Here is an 8,478-nt window from a genome sequence, read left to right as displayed (position 1 = left end):
TTCTGAATAAGCCGTAACGTTTTCACACGGGCGATAATACTTTGATAATTCCCTACAGTTATATTTAAAAAGGGGTTATTTTAGAAAATGGGAATTGTTGGGGTGTTACAGCCATCTGGCAAATCGACCAAATCCCATACTTGGTTTTCTGACATGGAGTCTAATTCAGATTGCATGGCTTCTTGCCATTGCTTGGAGCTAGGGCTCGTCATAGCTTGTTTGTAAGTCGCAGGTTCATCACTTTCAAGTAATAGAACGTCATAGCTCTCGTTCGTCAAAATACCTAAGTACCTTTCCGGTTGAGATCTATATCTCTGCGATCTACGCGGGGTTACATCTCTAGGTTGACCATGATTCTCACCAGATTCTTCTAAAGATCTTTGAGTTTCATCCTGAATGTCATCTTGAGCATTCTCTAGAGTTTTTTGTTTGACTCGAATTTCTTCGAGATCTACTTTTCTCCCACTTGTCATTTTGGAAATGTGATTCTTCTCCAAAAAGACACCATCTCGAGCAACAAACACCTTGTTCTCAGATGTATTGTAGAAGTAATACCCCTTTGTTTCCTTTGGATAGCCCACAAGGATACATTTGTCAGATTTCGGATGAAGTTTGTCTGAAATTAATCGTTTGACGTATACTTCACATCCCCAAATCTTAAGAAAATACATATTTGGAGGCTTTCTAAATCATAACTCATATGGAGTCTTTTCGACAGCTTTAGACGGAGCTCTATTTATAGTGAGTGCAGCTGTATTTAGTGCATGTCCCCAAAATTCTATTGGAAGTTCGGCCTGACCCATCATTGACCTAACCATGTCTAGCAAGGTTCTGTTCCTCCGTTCTGACACACCGTTCCATTATGGTGTTCCAGGAGGAGTCAATTCTGATAGAATTCCACATTATTTCAGATGGTCATCAAATTCATAGCTCAGATATTCACCGCCTCTATCAGACCGCAGTTCCTTAATCTTCTTGCCTAATTGATTCTCTACTTCACTCTGAAATTCCTTGAATTTGTCAAAGGATTCAGACTTATGCTTCATTAGGTAGACATAACCATATCTACTGAAGTCATCAGTGAAAGTGTTAAAGTAGCTGAAACCACCTCTAGCATTTGTACTCATTGGTCCACATACATCTGTATGGATTAAACCCAATAGTTCAGTTGCTCTTTCTCCAACTTTAGAGAAAGGTTACTTTGTCATTTTGCCAAGTAAACATGATTCACATTTACCATAATCCTCTAATTCAAATGGTTCTAGAATTCCTTCCTTTTGAAGTCTTTCTAAGCGTTTCAAGTTTATATGGCCTAATCGACAATGCCATAGATAGGTGAGATCTGAATCATCCTTTTTGGCCTTTTTGGTATTTATGTTATAAACTTGTTTGTCGTGATCTAATAAATAAAGTCCATTGACTAATCTAGCAGATCCATAAAACATCTCTTTAAAATAAAACGAACAACTATTGTCTTTTATTAAAAAGGAAAATGCCTTAGCATCTAAGCAAGAAACTGAAATGATGTTTTTAGTAAGGCTTGGAACATGGAAACACTCTTCCAGTTCCAAAACCAGCCCAGAGGGCAACGACAAATAATAAGTTCCTACAGCTAATGCAGCAATCCGTGCTCCATTTCCCACTCGTAGGTCGACTTCACCCTTGCTTAACTTTCTACTTCTTCTTAGTCCCTGTGGATTGGAACATAAGTGTGAGCCACAACCTGTATCTAATACCCAAGAAGTTGAATTAGCAAGTATACAGTCTATAACGAAAATACCTGAAGATGGAACGACTGTTCCATTCTTCTGATCTTCCTTTAGCTTTGAACATTCTCTTTTGTAATGGCCTATTCCATTACAATAAAGACAGCTTGATGTGGACTTGTCCTGCTTTGATTTAGCATTGCCCTTGGACTTTCCACTTTTCTTGAACGGTCTCCCTCTAGCCTTGAGTAAATCTTTGGCTTCACAGTCCAGTATTATCTCAGCCTTTCTGACAAGGTGAACAAATTCTGCAACTGTTTCTTCTCTTGGTTCACTTAGGTATAGTTGCTTGAAGCGACCAAACCCACTGTGTAGTGAATTGAGCAAGATAGAGACTTCCATCCTTTCGCTTATTGGTGTTCCTAGTAGACTTAGGCGATCAAAGTATGAACGCATAAGATCCACATGGAACCTCAGTGGGACGCCTACCCTCTGTTTAGTGCGAAGGAGCTGAACATGTGTTTCTTGGACTTCCATCCTATAATACCTGTTGGGAGAACTAACCTTTAGACCAGACATTGATTCAATCAACTCATGGACGTTCAGGTCCCTGTCCTCCGTGCTTCCACGACAGATATCCCTCAGATTCTTGATGAGCGTAAAAGGTCCATAAGCTACAAACTTTCTAGCCCATTCATCAGGGATATTGTTCAGCATGAGACTCATAACCTTTTTGAGATCCGCATCCCAGGCGGAAAATCTTTCAGGGGTCATGTCTCTGGCATAGTAGCTTGGCATGGGATGTAATAGTAGATACTCAAGTCCATTGAGTCTGATTATTTCAACTAGCTTAGCTTCCCATTCAAGAAAATTCGATAGGTTCAGCTTAACCATAAGCTCAGAACCCATGATGATGTTTTGATTGTTGTTTGCCATAGTTAAAACTACAATTGAAAAGAATAAACAAATAAATAACCATTCACAGTTTCTCTTAATAAACTTAAATTCTAGCATACATGCATAATTCAATGTTCATTAAGCATTTTATTCAAGTTATGTGTTCCGGCAGGTGTGAATAAAATGATTCCAAGATCCTAAAATCCATTGAAGAATTAAGCACAGTTTGTCGACTCAATCCTAAAACATCTTAGGTAAGCAAAAACCTTTTGCTAATAGTATAGAAACTATTCTTGGTTGATAGGCACGTCTAAGAACTTATTAGGTAAACCTATCGATTTTGCCACGACATAAAAGGACTCCTTACTTATATCGTTGAGTTTCACCAAAACTAACATGTACTCACAATTATTTGTGTACCTTGCCCCTTTAGGACCAATAAGTAACACCTTGCTGAGCGAAAACTATTACTAGATTGATGTAAAGGATATCCAAGAAAGTGTATATTTTGGCATGGCACCTTTTAACTCAATTTTTAAGTTTGGAACTTAAGGCTCTTACTATGTTGGTTAGATTTTAAGTGAACTAAAATCCTTAATCATGCAACATAATCAAGCCACAATCTCATGCATAATTAAGACATATTTAAAGCAATAAATAACTTAAAGCATGCATAAGATAAATGTGATCTAGTATGGCCCGACTTCATCTTGAAGCTTCAACTTCAAAGTCCGTCTCGAAAATCTCCGTGGGAGGCACCATTTTCTTCAAATAGGATAAGCTATAATTAAACTAATTACAACTATTTGATGGTACGCAGACCATATTTGAATTGAAAAACAATTTTGGTACTTTAGACCAATTACATTCAAATTAATGGTACGCAGACCATATTTTCTATCCTATTTGGGCCATACTAGTCACTTCATAACCTGCAAAACAGTACATATACAATATATACCATTCACCCATTCATTATCATGAATGGCCCACATAGCTGGTTAGTAAAACACGTTATGCATCACATAAATATTTGCAGCAATTAATCAAGGGCACCAATAATCTACAAATTATTCAGTCCTTATTAATTCTAATCAAGTTGTTTTAACCTTAAGGATTTGTAGACCTAATCAAGAGTTTATGACTAAAAGGGCTCCCACTTAAACAATAAATTCATATGCTTTACTAATTTTAAACATAAAAATGTATTTCTAGTCTAACCGGAAACATACAAATTTAATTAAAATTTAAAGCTCATATAAATTTATAATTGAATCCGCTTATTTAATTTATTTTTCAGTCGTATTTAAATTAATTCATGATTTTAATTTTAGTAAAATAATTAGAATAAATGAAATTTATTATAATTATAATATTCAAAATTAAAATCCAAGAAAAAAAAATTTAAATTATTAATTTTAAAATTAATTAAAATTACATGAACTGAAAATTTCAAATTAAAATTTAAAACTCGACAATCGTGACATGACGAGCACTTGGGCTTGCGCCCAAGCCCCGTCGAGTGCACGACCCATCGATGTCCATGGCACATCGTCGCAGCAGCCACGCGCAAACGCAGCAAGACAAGCCACGCTTGCGCGCAGCCTGCCTGCCCATAGCATCGCAGCAGCTACGATGCTCCTCGCTCGATCGCTCGCTCGCTCGCTCGAGGCCACGCGTTGTGGTGCGCAGAGCAGCGATCGTTGGGCGACCAGCTCTCGCTCGCTCGCGCGCCCACAGCGTGCCATGGCTTTGCCCATCGCCCATCGCGCACAGCGCTCGACACAAGGCAGGGCTGCTACCTTGTGCTCGCGCGCCATTGCCTTGCTCGCTGCATTCGTACCGCGTGGGCGACGAGCTCCCTTGCTCGTCGTCGCACGCCCGCACTATACAACACCCCTTAAGGGTAACACGTAGCGTCCATTGCTTTGTGCGTGCAAGTTTTATGAGCGATTGCATAAAAATTAAAAAAATTTAATTCAAAATTAATGACGAATTAATAAAACATATTAATTTCATAATTTTAGGGCGAAAAATCGAAAATATATTAATCAATTAATTTCCGATTAATCATGGATTCAAATCTAGGTCATAAAAATTTAAAATTTAACACAAATTAACAATTTTTATGGTGGTTTTTAATCATAGGTATCTAATTAAATTATTAATTAATTATGAAAATCAAATCAATTCTAAATTATTCGAATTTCAACAAATTAATCATAATTACAAATTAGATTGCATAATTAACAAGGCTAGGCATTCAAACTTGTTAAACATATACAATAGGTCAATCAAAAATTCAAGATTTATCAAAAAGAATCGCAAATATTTAATTTAACATCTTAAATTTACAAAATTTTGCGTTCGAAAAACTAAAACCTCCGAAAAGTCATAGTTAGGCTTCGAATTTGAGAATTCTGGGTTCGGCCGAAAAAGATTTTTTTGTCAAAATTTTAGAATGCCTTTTACATGCGGAATTGACACAAAAATCACTCGATTTGGATGAGTAACGAAGAAACTGCCGAAAAAATGCGTACATATAATTAAATAAACGCAATTTGCAATTAATTAACAATTACGAAAATTAATCACCCCTTCTAATTCTTGCAAATTTGTAATATTTAACCATGTTTATGCAATTTAGATTATGAAAATAGTAAGAGGCTCGTGATACCACTGTTAGGTTATGATACATATGACAATACATAAATCATGCGGAAAAACCATAAAGCCAGGAAAGCATATTATTTACACATAATCATTTAGCATAGTATAGATGCATACACTTTGTAGCGTGCCTTCCCTAGCCGCGCCCGAACCGAACAAGAACAAGTCTTTAGGACTCCAAGTGTCGTCCCTCCGTAGATAGTCCACAGTACGTCCGGATCCGCCTCAAGATTGACCAACTAGAATCGCCCTTAAGGTGCTAGGAATTTTCGACTATTGTTGTGCAAGTGTATTGCTGAATTTTCTTTCAAAAACTTACCCTTTGAATACTTCAATCGTCTGTAAATAATGACCCTAGGCACTTATTTATAGAGGTATGGAAAAGGAACTGGAATCCTATTAGGATACTAATTAATTTAATTAGAATCCTGCTAGGACTCTATTAAATTAACTTTATCTAATAGGTTTAGGATTTAATCTTTTATCGAATCCCGATAGCTTTAGGATTCGCACACGAGCATCGCACGACCACCGTACACCCGCGCAGGCCTTGCGGCCCACGCTGAGCGCACAGCGCTCGGCCCATGCTGCTGTCCGCGCGCGCCCATGGCTTCGGCTGGGCCTGGCTTGCGCTTGGCCTGGTCGAGGCTTTGGCGTGTGTTGGTGATGCGTGTGGCTTGCTGGGCGATGGCCTGGCTTCGTGCTGGGCCTTCGTCTAGCGAGCCTCATCCGACGCTAATTCGTACAATACGCTTTCGATTAAATTCCCGATTTCGGAATTCATTTCCGATACGAACAATATTTAATATTTCCGATTCCGGAATTAATTTCCGATTCCGATAATATTTCCGATTCTGACAATATTTCTGTTTCCGGCAATATTTCCGATTCCGGCAATATTTCCATTTCCGATAATATTTTCCGATACGTACCATGTTTCCGTTTCCGGCAACATCTACGACTTGGATAATATTTATATTTCCGATACGATCCATATTTCCGTTTCCGGCAATATCATCGTTTTCGGAGTATTCATTTCTTGCTTGTGACGATCTCAGCTCCCACTGAAACCAAGATCCATCGATTCCGAATATCCATAGATAGAGTATTTAATGCCATTAAATACTTGATCCGTTTACGTACTATTTGTGTGACCCTACGGGTTCAGTCAAGAGTAAGCTGTGGATTAATATCATTAATTCCACTTGAACTGAAGCGGCCTCTAGCTAGGCATTCAGCTCACTTGATCTCACTGAATTATTGACTTGTTAATTAATACTGAACCGCATTTATTAGAAGGAAAATTTTGTAATATTAATCCAACCTTTGGCCGGTTTTCTTTTATTAATCCCACCTACGACATATTTTTTAATAATCCCACCTTTACTACCCAACGACTTTTATTGGGCTTAAGTGACCGATAACCGGTGAAAAAATCATCGAGATGGTGATGATTTGATGATGATGACTGAATATATCGAGGGAGAGTACTTCCACGTAGGGACATATTATCGCCTACAATAGGTTTATGACGTTTTAGGCCCAATAAAAGTCGTTGGGTGGTATAGGTGGGATTATTAAAAAATATGTCGTAGGTGGGCTTTATAAAAGAAAATCGGCCAAAGGTTGGATTAATATTACCAAATTTTCCTTATTAGAATTAACATTGAATGCATACTTGGACCAAGGGCATTATTTCCTTCACCTTCCTATTAAGATTCTGCTGGTAACAACCTGAAGCTCAAATAACCCCAAAGCGTTATTGCCTACCATAACTTTTGTAGTATTTATCTGCCTCCTCCCACGAAAAAATTACCATTCCAACCAAGGGAGAAGAAACCTCATTTCTTTGTAAACTAGGGACGAGGCTCTCATCCCGAGCTCCTCAAAAAAATTGGAATCAACCTCATTCTCTAATACAGAAACAAATATTAATCTTGATATTGTGAGCATCGACTGATCAAAGAGTATAAAATACAACAGACCTCAACACAACAAAATTGAGATATTGATTTTATGAACACACATTCACCGAAAATACCTACATTCAAATGTTAAAGTACAACAACTTCTTGCAGAATTCTAAACTACACAACCAACAACAAATTACCATCAATGATTGCATCAATCTACATGATCCATAATTTGGCTTAGTTGAGTAATTCAAATGCATAAATTTGCATAATATACAACATACTTAACACTTCATTGACCAATAATTAAGCATAATCATAGACGCATAGTCGACCAAACTCTAAATTTCAACAATAATTGAAATTGACTAACTATTAATTAAGCATAACCATAGTCGATCAAACTCAAAAATTCAGCATGATTGAACTTTGTTGAGCAATTCAGAATATTTTTTTTAGATGAGGCATAATTCAACAAGTAAATTCACTCTTACCTTATTCAAAGTAAATGAAACTTGATAATTAGGGTCAAGGAATTGTCAATTTCAATCAAGAGTAACGAGCAGAAACTATGCACCAACCTCCCTCTTTCTCTTTCCTATAGCTTTCTTCTCATTCTTGTTGTTGTCTATGGTATTTTCCTGCTCTTCTTGTTTGTCCTTTGTGTTTTTCTACTCTTAAGGTACCTATTTCCCCAGTAAATTTTTCCTCCTAGTTTCTTCGGATTTCTTTCCCATTCTTACTTTCCCATTTAAAGAATTTATTTTCTATTTAACTTATTTTCCTTATTTCTTTTCTCTTTTATTATATTTTATTGTTGGTTCTTGTCATAAAAGATCATCTATGTTCATTTTCTAGTCTTCCTCTCCTTTAACCACCCTTTAAAAAAGAACCCTTTAAAAAAGAACCCTTTAAATGCGCAATTCATTTACTAAAGTACTCCATGTGTTTTAATTATTACCACCATTTGTTACCATAAGAACGGGGAAAAAAGTGAATGGGGTACATGAGTTCGTTTGGTTATTAGAGGTTTGAAGAAGACTTTTGAATTCTCTCTCTCTATCAAACCCTAGCCTCCTTAAGCGAATATTGAAGGAGCTTCCATCGATTTTTATCGGTGGAAAGCCCCAATCTTTGTTATTTCGCTGGTTATTCCTTTTATTATGTCTGTTTTTTGATTATAATAATGTGCCTCCTAGTGTGAGGACTTTTCTCCCTTGAAAACAGGGCTTTTCTTTTCCTTCAGGGAAATTTGTTTTTTAGGTTATTTCGTATATCTGTGTGTATGAGGG

The sequence above is a fragment of the Spinacia oleracea genome, chromosome 3 (genome assembly GCF_020520425.1).
Source record: "Spinacia oleracea cultivar Varoflay chromosome 3, BTI_SOV_V1, whole genome shotgun sequence".
In the NCBI taxonomy this organism is placed as follows: domain Eukaryota; kingdom Viridiplantae; phylum Streptophyta; class Magnoliopsida; order Caryophyllales; family Amaranthaceae; genus Spinacia; species Spinacia oleracea.
The sequence above is the reverse complement of the archived record's forward strand: the minus strand, read 5'-3'. Positions refer to the sequence as shown.